Consider the following 20,329-nt stretch of genomic DNA (forward strand, 5'->3'; position numbering starts at 1 on the left):
TTTATTTATTAAATGTAGCCTGATGTTTCTTAACACGTTATGTCAAATATGTGTTGATTGATTGATTGGACATGCAACAATCATTAGCATGTCCAATCAATCAATCAACACAAACATTATTTGACTTGAGAAATGGTTGCAACTGATAGTCAATCAAACTACTGAGTTATGTCTAGGCATATAAATTACTTGTATAGATTTGTGGAAAGATATGCTTTATGCTTGAATTGCTATAAATCCCTTTTAAATTCTGGGCGCAGTTGGTCAGAAGGTTTAATCAGGGTAAGAATGATCCAGATTTGGAAAAAAAACATTTCCACCAAGGGTCAGGTAATCCAGCTCACTTTTAACCACTTTTTCCCATGGAAAACTGATGACCCAAAAAGGAGAGTTCATGATTATAAATTCTGGATTACCATTGCTTTTGTGAGGAACTCGCACTACATGTTTTTTCCACAGAGGGCGCCAAACTCCACACAAACTAAAATATATTTACAGTAACTTTAGTTTAAATATTTAATGTTTGATAAAATAATGTTATTTGGTGAGATATTTTATAGGGACATAAACCTTAGCTTTTTCCAGTCCTAATGCCGTATATACTTTATCAACTTTGTCACTGAAGCAAAACAGCATTCTATTGCAAAACAAATTTATTAAGACTACCTTGTAAATGTTGTAAATAAACGTTTTCATACTGTAGGTTTTGTCCAGATAAAAACCAGGACTAGTTTACCTGTTATATTTGATTACATAAACATTTTTCTGTTATTTTCCTTTGAACAAACTGTATTCAAGATTCTGATTCAATGTGACAGCTTCAATCATGGTGAATTACTGTAGAGAAATTAGGCCCTGTGCTATTAGTACTACAGTTAATGATTTTAACACCATGTAAAAAAAAAAAAAAAAAGAAAGCTAGATAATGCTTGATGGACACATTGAGCCAGCAGCCAACATTTTGTATTCAACAGTTTAGTAGGGAGAACTCGCTTGATAATAGCCGTATTCAGACTGACGTTTCAAGCTGCTAAATTTACGCCTCTGTGGCGTTTCATCTTCAATCTGAATGTCGTGGAGGGGGGGGGGGGGGGGTAATGGGGGGACAAAGTGATGGCACCTTTGTTCCCGTTTTCAGTCGTAGTAACAAAGGCAAGACAGTTTCAGTGGAGCCAGCGTGGGACTGAAGCACTGAAAAGGGCTGATAAGAACATGCGCACTCTGCAACTGACTTGGCCACAAAAATGCTACAAGTGCATCTTTTGTTAACTGAATCCAAACGCTTTCACTTTGACTCTGAATTTTATAGGTGGGCACTGACTTGATTTACATGGTACATGTTGTGTATACAGCGACCTCTCTCAGAGGGGAGCGGGTGGCGTGTTAATATCAAAAAAGAGTGCAGAGGTCATATTAAAAGACTCTTTAATCCTATCATCCAACAGGCAGCTGTCCAAAAAGCTGAGGCAGGAAAACTCTGGGCTCACTCTCTTCCCTGTTGCTCACCGCCTTGTGTTTTCCCTGCGCTCTCACCCATCTTTGTCATTTTCTTTTGTCTCTCCTTCCTCAAACCACCCACTCTCTGCTTCTCCATTTTTTTTTTCTGAAATGCCTCCAAAGCCCACTGACTCACATACTCCATGTTTTTTTCACACACTTGATGTGACAGTCCTGCCTGTAAACATTCATTGTTTTCTGACAGGTCTGTGCCAGCCTTATAATCACATTATCTCCCGAACAAAGCCATCCACTAAGTCTTTGTCATCGGCTGCCTGGGTGTTATCAGATACATGCCATTTTCACTTTACAAGGCCATTTTGTCACATTTCCAACCTCATGCAAATACTGCTTTTCATCACTGTGAAAAAATGCTCCTCCTTGAGGCAGGAAGGAGCCACATAATCTAGAAACAACAAATCAAATGTTTGGTGATACAGCAAGCAGGAATTTTCAATTTCAGGAGTAGACATACGCCGGAGCTCCAGTGGATCCACTCAAATATGATTTTGCACAACGTGGGCTAGCAATAACCCGGGGCTGTTTGGATCCTCTGTATAAAATGAAAGCTCTGTTTGTTCCTGTGAGGTCCTCTCAATGGGATTGTGAAGGGAGTGCAAATGATTGGGAGGAATAGAGTTTCTCACACATGAATGTAATGAGGACTCACATTCCCTGAATAGGCAAATGCTAAGAATAATATCTGTGAAAGGCGAGATGAAGCATCAAACAGCAAATACAGCCCTTTTACCAATCAAGCATGTAGTTTCAAGCTATCAAGTGACTGTTTTTTTTTTATGAAGGTTTTCATAAGCTCCCTCTAAATTATGCCAGACATACTCTCCAAGCACCAAGGTAATCATGATGTTAAGTTAAATTAAAAACTGTTTGAGCCTTCAGAAGCATTATTTCCTGCTCTCTGGAAACATCTGTTATTGGCCCTCAAGGTTTATAACATTGCTGTCTATGGTTGCACATGTTGGCTGACAATTTCTCCAATCGCCTCAGCCTTGTCATATGACATCCAATTCTTCTTCCATAGGCTGAAAAAAAAAAAAAGTTCAACACATTTGGAGAAGAGAAATATGACGTTTGTTTGAGCGTAAGAGAAGCACAGACATTATAACTTATCTTTAAATAAATGACACTACATGGCAAGGTCGTGTTTATTTCTGCAAGGGAGAAAGATCGCTCTCAGAGGTCTCTCTTTTTTTCGGCCTTTTCCATGGAGGGAGAAGTGTGTTTAACAAATGGCCATTCGAGTGAAGCACAGCCAACAGTGGATCAAACTCTACAACATTTTTACACCCACTGCCCGTCATAATGGCAGGCCATATTCAGTAAGCACCACTGAATATCAAATAGTTCAGCTGCAGAAATGCTTAACAACTTGTCCATGATGACTTCCATCATTTGCAAGGTTTAATGTCTCGTCATTACTTGACCAAAAGGCCCAGAAGATCAATGGTGGAGAGAGAAGTGCTGTCTGTGTCTCAGCTTCTTTCTTTTTTTCCTGACACCATTAGCTTTTTGACTGAAGAGTAAAGACTGTCTTATATGCTTTATATATATATATATATATATATATATATATATATATATATATGTATAATCTTACTTGGACAGGTATTTCCTGCATCATTTAGCATCAAATATAAATATACTTCATGAGGACCTTGTCTTACCAATTAGCAAGGCAGCATTATGTGGTGGTGGTGGCACAATGTGGGCATTATCAGAAGCTTTGAACATCTTCTTCCAGAAAGATACTTATAGTCCCCAAAACCCAAAGACATCAATCAATTACTTTTTTTAAAGACTACAGGGCAGTTGGTGCCTACAAATGGGTTGTCCTATGATTATTTGTTGGAAACAAGGCCATGGTCAGTACTAGGTAAGGGTTGGAAAGCAGCTTGTTGTTTGGCTAGTTAAGTTGGGTGATGTAAATAATATAACATGATGTAGGTTAAAAGTACAAATTTACAGCCTACAATACCAAAGTTTACAATCTTAGGTAGTATAACTTGGGCCCACAAGTCTTGGGGCTGCAGCCCTAGACTTACTCCTGATATACCCACCTGGTGGTTTGGTTGCTACCAGCAAACCATTCTGTACAAAGAACCCCATTTTAGGGGGGTTTGTCTCCTTTCTCATCTTGAGTCCCTAACTCCCTGACTCATTTTTGTTTTTAACCCCATGTGGTCCAAAAGTCACTCTTGTAGGCCAGCAGCCCTGTGTTGTAGTCGGCAGGGTTAGATAAAGTTATGTGGAACTGAAAATACAACACTAACATTCTGTGGTTAGCTATTTGCCGTTTAAGCAGGTAGGATAAGTAGATATGTTTAAATGGTGTGCCATCATATAATTGCCAAGGCCAAGACATTTAGGGATCAGGCGAATCTGAGTAGACTGTAACACCGGGAAGGTTGCGGCCATAAGCGGGGGAAAAAAATCTAATTCTGAATGAATTGAAGTTATTTGTTTTGTCTCCAAAGAGGCATTCTCCTTCTAATCACAGTAAAAAAGTAGACTGTCAGTGGTGGTCTGGTTTTGATTTTAATTCCGGAGTCCGTCCAGTCTAAGACCGAGACAAGATAGAGTAAAAAATGAGATTGAGATTGAGAGATGAGATTGAGATTGAGATTGAGATTGAGATTGAGATTCAACTTTATTGTCATTACACATATACAAGTATAGAGTAACGAAATGAGGTTTGGCATCTCACCAGAAGTGCAAATAAGCAGAAAGTGCAATAGTCTGTGCTATGTACAGTAATTGAGTGCAAGAGTCTGTGCTATGTACAGTAATTGCAAAATTTACAGATGTAGCCAAAAGAAGTGAATTATGAGGTATATCTGGATGGCTGGATTAATGGGATGCAATAAATATAAATAAATGCTATAAATAAGTAATGCTACAAAATAAGTGTGTTCTTAGGATTATAATATACAGATTAAGATGCAGTGAGCATGCTATACTAATAATATACAGATTAAGATGCAGTGAGCATGCTATACTAATAATATACAGATTAAGATGCAGTGAGCATGTTATACAAGTTTACAGATAATTTAAATGCTTCCGATACCGGGACAAGACCTTGAAAAAGTAGCCTTGTGACCGGCCTTTTTCGAGTACTACAACACAGTTTGTGAATCCTTCTTCTGAAACCTCAGTTTCTGCATTTTGGAAGAAATAAAAAAATAACTCAACATGAGAGTGGCTATCCATTATTATGACTCCAACATGGCTTACAGGTCACTTTAGTGGTGTTGTGTCACTCAAGTCGGTGACGCTCTGAAGCATTACATGCGTAACCATCTTTTTTTATACTTTGGATCAAACTAAACAACATGCTTAAAAAAGACTTAAAACTAGCTACTGAGTAAAATCATCATCATCATCATCATCATCATAAAGTTTTACTTAGGTAGTAAATCAAGTCAGAATTAGGAAAAATTTTGCACCTGGTTTCATACAAAATTACGTCTTTTTACCAGCGTAGTTCCCCCCTGCTGGCCTTAATAAGAATGCAGGTTTAAGACACTTCTTCGTTAGCTTCACTTCTCAAAACATCCAGAAGTTTATAGTCTTTGAACAATTCAAAAATAAGCCCACTATAGTTTCACACTCTGTCTTTACCTTTTAGGTGCAATGCGTGAGTCAAGCACACACAGGACTTGCCCCTGACTTCCACCCCAGAAGACTCTCAAGCTCTGTATTTCCAAAGGCTTTCACTGTGCAGGTAAGAACTAAACTTTACATTTTAGTAACTATAGGACAAACTAATGGTCCAGTATGCCTTGATCATGAATCCTGAAGAGACTTGGACAAGTCAACTCAACAGGTTCATTCAGAGTTCTCATCTGTACATCAAACATTACTTCCATGTAAAACAGAGTTCATGTTAAGACTGGTAGTCAAAGAAATAGGACAACATACTCAAAGCTTAGTCAAATCTCACAATGTTCTTCCCTGAGGCATGATGTTAAAAAAGCAAATAAAACAGCCAGTCAGACATTTTCCATTATGAGGCTTACTGGTGGTTACATTAAGGTATGACACATACACAGTGTGGGCCATGTCCTCTGGCTATTTGGAACCTCTGTGTGAGATGACAACTCTCTTTGTGATTCTGCTTTTCATCCGAATGATCAAAAAGGACGCATTCACACTATGAAAAACATCACGTCCTCCTCTGATACTGCTGTTACAGTCTCGTAAATGAACAGCCTCTGGGGGGGAGGGGGGTGAAATAAAGTGTTTGCAAATGTGTCACTCAGGAAAAGAGATAATTTCCTCGAAGGCACGAGTGCTGATATTCTTGACATTCTTCTGCTCTTGTTTTCAAAGGATGTGATTGATTAAGAGTTCTTGAGCTGAATTAACAAAATTGGCAGTTGTCGCCACTCTGAGTTAATATCTTAATTGATTTTACTAAAGAGAACATCCGAAACACGCTTTCATTTATGGGCCTCTGGTACTAATCTGCTTTGTTTGTGATGAATAGATTTTTATCTGTCTCCACAAAATCTTTCGGGCTTTGCTGCAGCACTTCCGGTAACTTTTGTGGAACTTCCAGAACTACATGTTTCCTCCAGATAAACAGGCCTTGCTACTGACTGCGGAGTTGGATCTTGAGTCTCACCCTGTGTTTCAGAGGATACTGTAAGCTTGATGAGATGTGGGAACTCCCAAGCCTAATCTTTCTTGAGAATTTCAGCAGCCGTTTCCATTGGAGACCGGCACAAAAGAGAGCATTCGGCACCCCCAAACATCTGCTCACTTATTGTAGGGTGCCAGCTGTAATGGTCACCCACCTGAGTGTATGTGTGTGTAGATATGTACAAGTGTGTGTCCTTATCCACAATTGGAAGCTTCCAAACAGCATCTCTCTGTGGGCACTGCCAGTATGCAAATTGAAATGAGTCTCTCGTTTTATGATCTCTCGCAATCAAGTCCCATTCCCACATTCACCAAACTCCTTTAAATGTCTAAAGATTTCCGGGTTGAGCTGCATGTGTGAAAACAAGCAGACAAAGTTAGACCCAGACTTTACATAGAATTTTCCTTCCAGCCCCCCTAGTAAATATTTTATGATAAGGCTGGGCATGCTGATGCTTTTCACATACAGAAGAATTCCCTGCAAAGGAGTGGGAGGGGGTGATTTCATCCTTCAACCGTTGGGACCTTCTGTTCCCCATTTCTGGCACTGCGAATATGCAAATGTATATGTCTCTTTTTATGATCTCTCACACTCGAGCCCTCTTCTTACATAACCTTAAGTACCTTAATGTCTGCAAGATGTGATCTTCATGCATGATATGAAACTGCTTCATTAAGTTTTCTGTTCCCCAGTTTTTTTTTATCCACTGCTCTCAGCTGCGAATTTGTCCAGCATTGATATTGAGGCTAAAACTGTCATCATATTGTGGACTCTCTCGCTCATCCTCAATCACCGCACATTCTTTTTTACTACATGGCTCGCCCCCTCAGACCCTGAATACCTCTCCCGTCTGAAAACTTCCCACTGTGAGGGACATGTGAAAAAGCAACTCTAGAATAATTCAGGGGCAGGCTGCTAAAATGTTCTATGCATTTTCAGGAGTGCAAGTGTGAAAAAAGGCTATTTGAGGGAAATGACAGTAGAAGAAAAGATATAAACGAGAGGTTGGAGGGTTTAATTAAAACATTTCATGAGAAACAGGATCAGCTTTGTAACCCGTCCCCGAGCCAACCCCAAAACCATCCTCAAAGTAAGGAAACAGGAACTGTTAAACTTTACATCTTCCCCTCCGTGCTGACTAATGAGGTTTTTGGCCCTAATTAACCCAGTTATCTTTCCCCCAACAACTGTCAACAATGCCTCTCATACCAGCGTCAGCGGTAAAACACGGCCTTTGTGAAATTATAATATGTGACTGCCAGATGCACTCATCCGGCTGCCTTGCAAACAAATACAAAGGATGAGCTCCCGTGGTGTCCTGGGAAGCAGACAATGAAAGACAGAAAATGTCACTAAGTGCTTACACACATGCACAAACACACACATCTACAAACATGCATATCTAACAGCAGACATGAAGACTCAAAGCAATAATTCAGGACCTAGCAGTGCTGAGCTGCTGCAGGGAAGGTCAAATTAAAGTGTGTGTGAGGGTGTGTGTTTTTTTTCTGCACAAACTGTGGTACAGGTGTTGCTGTGTAGACTGCTAAATGTACCTGTGAGCCTCCTCGAGATGGTGTTTGAAGATTCTCCCTTCATCACCAGAGACATATTTATTAAAAATGTAGCTCTGTGGTCTACAGTCCAACTTTTGATTTACTAAGTGAACACTCTGAAGCATAATTTCACGCACATTAACTCTGTTTTTTTCTTAATAATTCCCGCTTTATCACTCTGAATTTTAGCTTAAACTATGATTTGCATTTTGGCTGCAATATTCCTTATCTCCTATAATCCTCTTTGTATGTAAATGAGTTTAAGTGAAGTTAGTCACTCAGCAAATAAACTTATTTATATTAGTTATTTACATGGACTCCAACTATAATGATGTACACTACGGTATAGGGAGCTTCTGTATTTTTAGACCTCATTCTAATGGCTAAGATTTAGCTTTCTTAAACCCCTGATTTAGCAAGCGAGGGATGACAAAACATTGGCCATTCATAGGATGAGAAACCCAAAATGTATGCATTTATATGAGGATGTGTTGATAACAGACACCAAGACAGCAGCTTTTTTTTACTCTGTATTGAGGTGTTTTCACAATTGCTCCCCAGCCCCCTCTCAACCTCTGGTCAGTGTTCACAATAGTAACATCGTTCCATGCCTGAGTACACTTGTGTATGTACACAGTCCGATACAGCAAGTGGCAGTATGCCCATAATTGGTTCGCAAATCTGGCAAGAAGCAGAGTCCATCCTGCTCACTGTGGATTTTTGGGTTATTTCTAAGACACCCGTAATGACCCTCTTCCTACTTTCACATCTACCGTGCAGCACAGAGGACAAAATGTGCCCGAAGCTACAGGAGCCTATAAGAATTACGTCATGTAGCGTCCTACTTCCTTGTTTGAGCACCGTTGTGTTAACACCCCTTGTGGACCTTACTCGAGTACACATGAATTGTGCCCAAGACTACTTCTGTATATAAGTAAGTGAGCTCGAGTACATTACCTGAGTATGGTAAGTTTGTGTTAACACTGATCCAATCAACCAAAATGTGGGGTCAAGTGTACTCTGATCCAGGCCCAGGTCCAGTGGCATCCTGAAACTTGTCATCATGTCCAATGTTAATTGGCAATTCTAATTACATTCTCAAAAGTTATAAAGTACCAAGCCATTAAAAAATGGTTTATGTTGACAAAGATGGCTGAGTCACAACTCCAGACTTTAGATCGATATACACTGTATGCATGGCTACTATGGTTGTGTGTTAAAGTTTGCTTGTTGAAAAGAATTCCAAACGGTCCAGAATTTCTGCTTTCTCCCTCTTATACAGCAGCAGCTGATCAACAGGGGAGCCAGAAAGCAGATAAGCCAATAAACCGGCCAGTGTTACTGCCTCAAATGCACTCTGGGACTCTTTACGGTAGTGCAGTCGGGGTTCAGTAGACTTGTCTTTTTAGGAAGCATACGTCAGAGCATAAACTCTGTCTTTGTAAAATCCCCTTTAATCCATCTACCACTGTCTACAAAATACAGTAGTTCGTTAGAGCACAGAAACTCTCCAGCAAACATCTCCACGGCCAGCTTGGAAACAGATCAGGGAAACAAATCCTTCCTCTCACAAAAGAAAGAGGAACATTTGGCTGGAGGAGGAAGCAATAAACTGATAACAAACACTGCAAACCCTCCTTTTTTTTAATACAGTGACAATTCATTATGGAGGATAGATGGAAAGAAATGAGCCCAGTCGCCTTACACCAGATACTTCTAATAAAAAGGTGGACACACCATCTGGTTTAAAAAGTGAAGTCAACAGGAAAAATGACCAGCAGGGGGCGACTACATTGATCTCATTGTTAGAAACTAGAGGTGAATATGAGATAAACACTCACAAGCTCCTCACATTATTACCACAGCAAACATTTGTCTTATTAGTTTATGCACTCAATTTCTAGTCTCAAGTCTTCTGTAATACAACATGATGTTTTGAAAATGTGAACATTTTCAGTGAAATAAAAGCAAAGATGAGTAACCTTTAGTATGTTGCCAGCTGTTGAAAAAGTGCCACCATGGCATCATGTCATCAGCAAGGATAGAGACATAACAATCAGTGTTGGCCCAATCGTCCAAATATAGTCACTTGTTCCAAAAAAGATGGCATTCGCAAAATGCTTCATAGGATGTTCAAAAACCAATGATTATTTATTGTTGCAAAGTCAACTTGTGTTATACTAAAGAGTCACAAAGTGAGGCACTTGGCCCCTAGAGGGGGGCCTGGGGTTATGACTGGGGGCATAGGCAAGGCTAGATAAAAAATAATACCCTTTGCACCATTCTGCACTGCTATCAAAGCATGGCATATTGTGTGAGAGGACTTCCAGGTAAACATGAGGTTGACAATATATCTACACCAGATTTATTTTCTTGTCTTTGTTTTAGTAGTTGTCATGAGTCATATCTTGCCCTTGACTTCAACTGTACAACAGTGTGTAATGAATTCTGACACAACTTACCTGTGTGAGAAAGTTTTCTCTGCAGTTGCTCCAATCAACAAACACAGATCAAAGCTGGACATTGGAAATGAACAGACTTGAGAAGATCTGAAGCACACAACAAGCCCACACTAGTCATAGAAATGATTGCAGGACTGGATGTATAAATCTGGAAAGACTTTCATCATTTATTTTCATTTTGAGGTAGTTGATCATCTTCACAGATTCAGGTAAAAAAATACATTACTGTTGGTACATATTGCAAATTTGAAAGTTTCTTGTTGCAGGATTTAAAATGCTTCCTCTGTAAAAGCTGCTTGTTAGTTTCTTTCAGTTCATTGTCACACTGAATCTGCTGTTCTGTACTTTTTGCAGACTGTGTTTGGGATGAATTCTAAAAATACAAGAATTTTTTTCGCAAAATGCTTGACTGACAGTGAGTTTAGTTTATGTCGTTATGTTTATGTGTATGGCGAAGGGTGGGCGGGTTTGAAAAGATTTTCATTCATTTTCATTTCAAGGGGGGCCCAGTAGAAAAAAAAAGTATGTGAATCATTGTGTTGCACAGTCTATTGTGCAAAGATGAAAAAGGCCACCAAACTAAATAGCAACCTAAAAAAGAACAGACGCCTATACTGAAGGGCAAAAAAAAAAACTGCAGTTACTCAACTGTCCACTTGAGGCTGGCTGCACAAGTGCTGGATGTCCTTTTAAGTCCCATGTTAAAATGCCCATTTTGACAGCAGAAAAAGACATCGATACAGCCTGGTTCCAAACGATTTTGGTCTGAAAAGCTCATTTTCAATTGGTTCACACTGTATTATTAACTGAATTATTTTCATAACATATCCTTTATGATTTCATTAAGCCTAAGACTTGGGCATAATGAGTTGTGTGGCTTATCTGACTGACAGGCAGGTGAGTTCCAAGAGGAGCTTGTGTCAGCTCCACCTCTTTAACTGTTTCTATGCTGACCAAACGTTAATTTGACTTGACTTAATGGACTTGAGATGGTATTTTCTAGTCTTCTGACTACTCAAAGCACTTGACACCACATGTCACTCCTACCCACACACTGATGGTAGAGACTGCTATGTTAGGTGACCATTGGAAATATATATACACACTCATACAATTTGGGGTTAAGTGTCTTGCCCAAGGACACATCGGACATGTAGCTGCAGGAGCTGGGGATCCAACACCCAACCTTCTGGTTGAGAGACGACCGACTTTACCAACTGAGCCACAGCCGCCCCCAACATTTCCAACATGGAAACCTCCATCATCGGGCTTCAGAACTCCACTTCAGGAAACCAATGCCTGACGTCACTGAGCATACATCCATGTGTTATACAGTCTATGCAGCAACCCAATCAATTCCATGTTAATTGTTTCAATGAAATCTCAATTTTCAACAGCTGACGAGCATCAGAGTTGTGTGAGTGCATGCAGGAACTGTTTATGTAAGAGCGTGTCAGGCTATTTTCCAAGTGTGTTTTTCCCTCTACTCAATGGCTGGTGCAGCGTGTGTGATTAATTATTTAGACAGATTCAATCCTTTACTCAGCTCTTGGTCTCTATCAGTGTCTATATGTTTGTACACGTGTTGACTTAGGCAAGTTAAGTGTGCCATTTTTAATGTACAAGGGATGTTGCATTAATTCATTGGAAGCTATTGTACATTAAAAACTCGAGTTGAAAGCAAACAGTGGCAAAATTCCCCTTAATGATGGCTTTACAGACTGTAAACTTCATGCTTGCTTTTTTTTTTTTTTTTTTATGGCTGCATATCATCGAGCGGCCGAGAGAATACAGGGAGTGAAGCTTCTATAAATCAGAGTAAAATACAAACAGAGCTCTTCTGCTGGTGGCCTTGTGCAAACAGGGACAAAGGTGCCTCTTAAATTAAAGGGGCCACATTTCTTCCCTTGCTATTCCCGTCGACTGCTTTATTTTGTGCGTGTCTTCTGCTTTTATACCGGCTTCTTGAATGCCATCAACTGAAACAAATTAGACGTTATGTCCGACCACTTTCACTTCACATCCTTTAAATGTCGCAGTGGGTGTCTAGCAGATGTATGTTTTCAAAACAGTCTTTTTTTTTGTTATGTCGTATTATTGAAGCTCAACCTTTTGCACACTATGTGGGCTATGAAAGATTGGTGTACACTAGCTGTATGCAGCTTTGTGTACTTGTTCAGGAAAAGAGGACACTTGAACCTGATCCGCTGATGGAGTTTTCACAACAACATAATTGGTGATTATCAGAGAGATGAGACTTCAGGTGCTGTGACAGGCTGTGTATTTATTAAGAATGTGAAAGGCCATTGATTTCTTTAATTCACAATTTGTCACCCTTTTGTAGCCCCTTAAGCTGGGTACACGTTACAAAACAAAAAGAACCATTTTGGGGGTTCCGATTGCACGATTAATGTGACCTAGCAGAAAAATGATTTTGAGTTAATAAGGGCGAAAAATATGTTTAAAAAAAGCGGCGCTGCCAGCCTGGACTGCATCGCTATGTTTCTCCACAGTTTTCAAGCAATAATGAATGGAGGTGTCTTTTCAAACATTTCAGGTCCCATGCAGTGTGGGATGGTGGGGGCTGCTCTCTCAATTATGACTGCACGTTTGTCTGCATTTTATACTGGTATACTGGTCACACTGGTATACAGCACGCAGCCAACTTTTTAGATGGACAAATATGTCTTAAAAAAGTGCGTCCTATACACCAGGTTTTACAGTAACGGCCGTCCTACGTGTCCATGGTATATAATTCTAGGACTACTGACTGAAGCACAAAGATAAATTAATGCTAGGGTTTACCACTTTAGCAAAATGTGAACTTGTTTCTATACTTAAATAGTTATATATTATGTAATAGTTCTATGACACATATTTGCATCTTTGTCTGATGCCCTTAAAATGACTCAAAGACTGATTGCCCCAAACCCCCCTTAATATTCTGTAATACTTTAAACCATGTACTGAGTTCATGTTTCCCTTGGCATCTATCCATTTACATTATGATGTTTTTGACTGGGGTTCTTCAATACAGTAGACAGTCGTGTAAAACATAATAATAATAATAATCACAGGACACCTATGTGGGGTCATAGAGAACAAACTGATCCAAAGTCGTGAAATATGAGATTGATAGAGTAACACACCTTAGAGATATAACAAAAGGTATAGCTCCGGGGGATAAGGACTACATTTAGGGTTAAACCACTTAATCCATAACATCCATGTGGAAATCACAACCTCACAAGTGTGCACTAAACAGAGTTTCTACTGGGATTTTCATGACAATAATTATGTTATTAGTAGCAGGCTTGTCAACAGAAATGGTTGTGCCCTTAAAAGGCAGAGTGAATGGGTCCCAGCTAGGATATGATTCAAATCAATTTATGCACATTTGATCAGTTGTTTTAGCGCTAGCCTCCTGGCTAACATTAGCGTCCTCTGAACCCGCTTACATAGTATTACAAAAAAAAATATATAATTTTTAAGAAGAGGGGGCTCACATTTTGAAACAGGGTCCATCTTACTCAAGAACCAAAACATCAAAAAAAATTTTTTGTTGTTGCTTGAAGAATTAACTGTGAGTATTTAGGTGTCAAATACAATTTGGTCATTGCTGCTTAAAATTAGGATGGATCGTGTTTTTGCTAAACTCCAAGGGCCCTCCTCCCCCCATGCGACTAGGTCCCAGAAGCCACTTTACCCCCCTTATGGGCATTTAAAGCTGAGGTACATTTCAATGGAAATATAGCATTGCCATGTCGACTGTATGGTTTGTCTATGAATGAATGTCTTCACTTCCTTTAAAAAGTAAAATATATAATTAAATATTGTATGTTACTTTTTGTAACTGACTGCAAATTTGTCATAAGAGCTCAAAATCTTGAGTCTGCCCGTGTGTGTGTGTGTGTGTCTGTGTGTGTGTGTCTGCGTGTGTGTGTGTGTGTGTGTCTGCGTGTGTCTGCATGTGTGTGTGTGTGTGTGAGAAAGAGAGGGCTTTTATACAGTATCTTCAGACTCAACATTCAATTACCAGTTGCCTCAAAGAGATTTTGCTTTAATGCCCCAGTCGCACTTAATCTGAGAGATTCTATTTTAATGCCCTAGTCGGTCCCAAATCCCTCAATGAGACATTTTTTCCTCTTTTCATGATCTTCTCCTCCTTTTTTTTCTTTTTTTCTCATCTTCTCATCTTTCCGCTGCTCTCGCCCTCGCACCCAGTATGCTCCATCATTTCAGATTGAAGTCAAACCCCACGCTTTCGCTCATTATCATGAAATAACAGGCACATTCTGGCAAATCTTGACCTCCAAAATACCACCAAAAAACTGCACAGTCAGTCAATCTTTTTTCCCTCTTCTTCGCTTTATACTCCGTTTCTTTCTCTCTCTCTCTCTACGCCCCTTATCTACTTAATTCAGACTTCATTTTTTACCTCCCTCCTCTGACTCCCACTTCCAAGCAAATAGCTGGTATGATCAAATATACTGCAGCGAGGGCCCTCATTCATTAAGTCGGAACACTTGTTAGCTTTACACCCCCCCCCCCCCCCTTTCCCCCTCCCCCTTTCCCCCATAGGAAGCTGCAGCACCAGAGAAACATTGTGTGTCAAACTGAAACTACATTCTCACTCCGCAGAGTCTCCTCATTCCCTTGTGGTGTGTTTACAGTGAGTGTGGGAGGAGAGAGGCACAATTCCTCCCATGTCTCCCATTTTCTCCTCACCCGTCACACCTACTAACAATGCCTGATCTGGACCAATCAGGCACCCAACACTAAACCGTAAGAACAAGGCGCCCTCTCAGGCATGTAATTCCTCCTGTTGGAGTTAGTTAAGACACGTATAGATGACCCCAAGTAGCCTCTTTGAATGTCTGTTTTGAATTTCTAAGAAAGGTACAATGCAATTTAGCCTTTCTACAGAGCACGACGCTGGTGTTTCTTTTGCTTACTTTCAACTCTTGTCGGGCCTGTACACGTCCAGTGTAATCAAAACACACAGCATTACAATATCAAAAAAACACATTGCACAACAGGTATTATGATTAAATTAAATAAATGCACCATAATATTCATAAAAACCTGTTTTCAATACACCAAAACACCTTAATAACTTGAGTTCAATAATCCTAAAATGACGACAGCTGCAGAGCCCCTTGGCACCTTTAAGAAAAAAACTAAAGACCCAGCTCTTTCATGAAGACCTACGCACTTAATTCTTGAAAGCGATGATGATGATAATGATATTTAGGATGGTTTTGATGCTAATTAGAACTCTCAAGAACAGCTGTTGATGCAGTCAGTTTTTTGCACTTACTGACATTGTTTCCTTCCTCTCTATTTCCTTGCTTGTGTTGTTCTTACTCGCTGATGTTCATTGCTGTGGATAAAAGCGCCTGCTAAGTGAATTGTAGAATTGTAGCGTTGCTTTTAGTCAGCACCAATCCTTTTATTTGTAAAGATTTTACAGCACATCTTCGATTACTTTTGATCTCAGCTGATTATGTTTACCACAGCCCTTTATGAGGAAAGCTTGAATATAAGACATTGTATTTTACAGTATCTATTTTCTTTCTACATGCTCCTCTGTTGCTGTCCCATTCTAGGATGTACTGTATGTGGAACCAGAACCGAAAATGGTCGATCCATTTGGAAACTTTTAGAGAAACATTGAAGAGTAACCTAACTCTTTTATAACCAAACATATATGGGTCTTTTTTCAATGTGACAGTGATGCCTTTTGTCTGTTTTTTAGTGCCTGGTTGTACACAGATGTAAGGTTTCTAGAAGCAGATAGTGGTGCTTGAGCACATACTGCTGTACCATTCAAAGAAACTAAGAGAAAATAATGTTTGCCAAGGGCATTGTTGCAGAGTGGTTGGTACTCTTGACTTTAAAGCTCAGCTTCTCCTCCACGACAGACAGATGGTCTCCTCATTGACACCTGCACAAAAACGGGTAAATCTACCATAAAAGTAGTCACACAAAAGCGTCTCTCCCTGGCTGGACATCCTAACAGGGAGAAAAGTAGAAATGTGTTGAGCTGTTAACTTCCCCTTTTTGTGGCGCAGGTGAGCGACACAGGGAGAGAAATCTCTCTTTTCATGGGAGGAGACAGTGTGCCTTTCAGGCCCAGACACGCTCGGGTTCACCAGTCTCCCAGGATAGATGAGGACAGCCGCTGAACAGTGGCCCTGTTGTGGCCCTATAAACCGTCTGAGGCTCTGGCACTTCTGCCTGACAGTGGCGAGTGGCATTGAGAATTACAGCACTGTTTTTTTTTTTCTTCTCCACAGTGTAAGCTCAGCTACAAAACCACCTTCCTGCCTCTGCTATGTTTTCTAAGATACTGCATAAATATTAACTTACTTCTTAAATATTACAAATAACACCTATGCCAGGGTGCCCTTGGGCCAGCGTGATTGCATTTTAAATGTTATTTGTATGCTTCGAGGGCATTTGGCTCATTATCAGAGCCTCTGCTGACGCTCCCATACGGCTGCCCTGACTCATGTGCTGTCTTTGAGGGTGATGCTAAAGGGTGAAATGTATAATTATGAAATCAGTGGGACTGTTTTCCCTTTTTTTTCTTTTTCTTTTTTTTCTTCCCAGGCTGAAAGCGAGCAGGCTTTTTCTGCCTCGCTGCTGCTTGGCGAAGCGTGCACTGTGCACACATCAGTGTTAGAGATCTGATCCTCTACAGGCTAGAATGCCAATACACCCTAAGGAATATAGATTAGAGATGTTTGTTGGAGGAGGCAGATAAAGGGTGGCAGTGTGTGTGCAGGGAAAGGGAGGGAGAAGGCAGTGAGAAAGCAAAGGAGGTGAGTCTGATTGTGCCCATATATGTACTGACAAGGCATGAAAAGCAATATTGTGTTCGCTCTCCTTGAGGCGACAGTAAATAGAGTTTGCCTGTTTTAGTCTGTTGTCATACTTGTGCAGGTGTGTGTGTGTGTGTGTGTGTGTGTGTGTGTGTGTGTGTGTGTGTGTGTGTGTGTGTGTGTGTGTGTGTGTGTGTGTGTGTGTGTGTGTGTGTGTGAGTTTCAGGAAGCATTACACACATGTCACAGCGCAGCACATTTGTTTTTGGAACGCTATCCAGGTCAAGTACACTGCAGGTATGTGTTTTTTCAAGAGAAATAAGCAGCACATGTCAACAGGATGGTTATACATTTATGTAGGAATTCTAATATGTAATCACATATTGACATTTCACAGTGGAAAAACAAACAAACACATAATTACAAGAACTCACCGCGGTTTGGAACAGCAGATAAAGTTTAACTCAGTATTTCCCATTCTCGGTGCCCTGTAATTTAATTGTAGAGGAACTCATGGCACAGTTAATCAGCAGCAACTCCGTGAAGGGGGACAAAATAACAAGCACTCCAAAAACACTCAGTACACACTCAGGGATCCGGTAAGACGTTACAAAAAAAAAAAGGAAAAAAAAAAAAAAAAAAAAAGTGAAGGGTGGTGAAGGCTGCTCCGGACCAATCCGCCGCACCAGCGAGAAACTTTCACTTTGTCTTGCGGGTGAAAAAGTCGCCTTATCCCAGCTGCAATTCAACGTTCCTAGAAGCTTTGACCTTTGTGAGGATAATGAGTTAACAAAATGAAATCATCCAGCAGGAGATGTAGTCAAGAGGAGCGAGAGAGATGAGAAGGAGGAGGAGGAGGAGGAGAAGAGAGAGAGACTCAAGGAGCGCAAAGGGGCTGTCGATTAGAGGATTAAAAAGACGCGTTTGCGCAATTTGTTGCAGCCAGAAAGCGGCGGGGTCCAGCGTCGGGACAGATGCGACGGAATGCGGCTACAGGGGGACGCGGACAACCGCCCCACCGAGATGGTTAAAAATCCCGTTATGAATTCCAACCCAACAACACGACCCGCCTACTCCGCATCAGTGACAGTGTGTGTGTGTGTTTGTGTGTGTGTGTGTGTGTGGAGGAGCGCAGGAGCCCGATCCTGTAGAAAGTGTAGGCGCCCGGCAGCAGATAACAGGCATGAGCGCCTCAGCTCTCCCCTCTGCCCCTCTCTCTCTCTCTCTCTCACCACTCTCTCTCTCTCTTTTAGTCACATGTTTAAGACACAAGAAGCCCTCTGTAATAGCTGCCAAAGCGGGGTAGAATAAGGTAGACGACGTGGAGAGAATGATAACACGCGACTTTTTTTTTTTATTCACACTCTTCCTTCTCACTTTAAGTGAGGCTGTGCACTAAGCGAAATGGGAGTCTTCTCATTAACTTTATGCCCCAATATAGTTCGTTTAATGTCGCAGTTATTTATAAAGACATGGGCAATGGCAGTAATTGAATAACTCGGATAACCTGGCAGGCTGGTCCAGAGAAAGCGCCCGGAGAGAGGACGTCAACACTGAAGTCCTTTTCTGTCTCAGCTGTCACATTAGTCAGAGGAGAGAAGGTGTTGAGCAAAAAAGAAAAAAAAAAAGAAGCTGAATCCTCCTAGGTTTTGTCTAGTGGAGCATGCCTATGCATGAACCATGAGTCATTAAGCGGCTCTGCACAGGAAGCTCTGCTCAAATCACCATGCAGCAGAGAGACCGTGAAGCCACTGAGTGAATGAATGGATGTTGGCGCTTTCATAATGACTATGACAGCACACATTACAGTTACAGGGATCAGCGCTGTTAAACTGTACGCCCAGGCACCTGATTTCATTTCAGGTGGCACTGATCAAAACCAGAGCCATGGAGCATGTAGGGTTTGAACTGGTCAGGAGGGATCTAACTGCTCCACAGGAAATGGATAATCATTATGCATAAAGAGTAAAAAAGAGGGGTTTTTTTTAAGTAAAAGACTTGTGAAACTAAATTTAAATATCCCCAGAGATGTGAACATTTCCCAGTGTTAGGAGGTTTTAAACACCCTGATGGTTAAACATGTCTTTAAATAGTTAATACTGACTTTAAAATGTGGCTTGAAATAGTAAATGTGCATATCATACCAAAGCCTTGAGTCTCCTAAGGTATCCACATGAATCTGAGTGGAAATACATTTTCCTAACTTTAGGGATAGGAAGTTACATTTGTTTGTTTTTGTAGGGCATTTGTGAAGGCACAATTGATGATACGTTGATGGACATTGAGAACCAGAATCAGAAATACTTTATTAATCCCAGGGGGAAATGTGGTTGTTACCTTTGCTCTAAGACACAATACAGAAGTAGGAAGCATAGAAATAATTTGAGATGTAAAAATAAAATGGAATAGAGATAATAAAATAAGCAATAAGATTAATAAGCTATGTACTAAGTGCAGTGACTTAAATATAACAACAATATTTACAATCATGAATAAACACAATGAACTGTGTTAAACAGATATTGCATGGTGTACTGATAAGGCTCAATATTAACAACATTTTTACCGGTTTGCAGACAGATTGCACAGTTTCAAGGTTAAATAAATAAGTCCAGGTTAAAGGTCCAATGTCCAAGTGTCTGACTCTCAAAGGGAGGAGTTATAAAGTCTGATGGCCACAGGCAGGCATGACCTTTCTGCCTGGCTTTTTGTCTTACAGCGAAGTGCAGCCCTTAGCATATGAACTCCTGTTTTGTCATCAGTGAACATTAACCAACATATCAGCTGTACAGTATGCATCAATGGAAATATACCGGGATTAGCAACATTTCATCCATAGTCCTAAACACACACACAAAAACCTCACAAACGCTGTTCAAACTAAATGAAGACATTTTTTACAGACCAATATACAATTAGGTGGTTGAAATGAGGAATAAGTCAAGACAGGGGCATTTACAACGTGTCTGATTGACATTCAATGTTTTATAATAGACTGAAAGTGGAAGGTCTTATATATTGTAGGTATATAATAAAGATAATATAAGGGGTATTTTCAAGATGATGAGAGACACCAGACATAACAAAACAGTCGAGTTGAAGGCCGCTATCGAAGCTACCTGTGCTTTCATAACAACTCAGCAGTGCCATAGGCTGATATTACCCAGCAATGAAGCAGTATTTCATGCAACAAGGAACCATGGCCAAATATTGAGTTCATAAACGAATATACTTTTTTAGAAGGTCAATATTTGCTGTATTATACAATGTGCTTATTTTTTGGACATTCCCCTGCATGGGCTGCTCTTTTTATTTTTTTAT

The 20,329-nt window shown here is 40.3% G+C and overlaps 1 protein-coding gene across 1 annotated transcript in view; it reads right to left on the reverse strand.

Annotated features, from left to right (window-relative positions):
- LOC109986579 (BMP/retinoic acid-inducible neural-specific protein 3) overlaps positions 1-18,226 on the reverse strand; it is a 63,635-nt gene extending 45,409 nt beyond the window's left edge. The window contains exon 1 of the mRNA XM_020637291.3: positions 17,443-18,226. The gene's annotated coding sequence lies outside the window, so the exon portion shown is untranslated. The remainder of the gene's footprint in view (positions 1-17,442) is intronic.
- Between the last annotated feature and the right edge of the window lie 2,103 nt (positions 18,227-20,329).

Source organism: Labrus bergylta, chromosome 6 (genome assembly GCF_963930695.1).
Source record: "Labrus bergylta chromosome 6, fLabBer1.1, whole genome shotgun sequence".
Taxonomy (NCBI): Eukaryota; Metazoa; Chordata; class Actinopteri; order Labriformes; family Labridae; genus Labrus; species Labrus bergylta.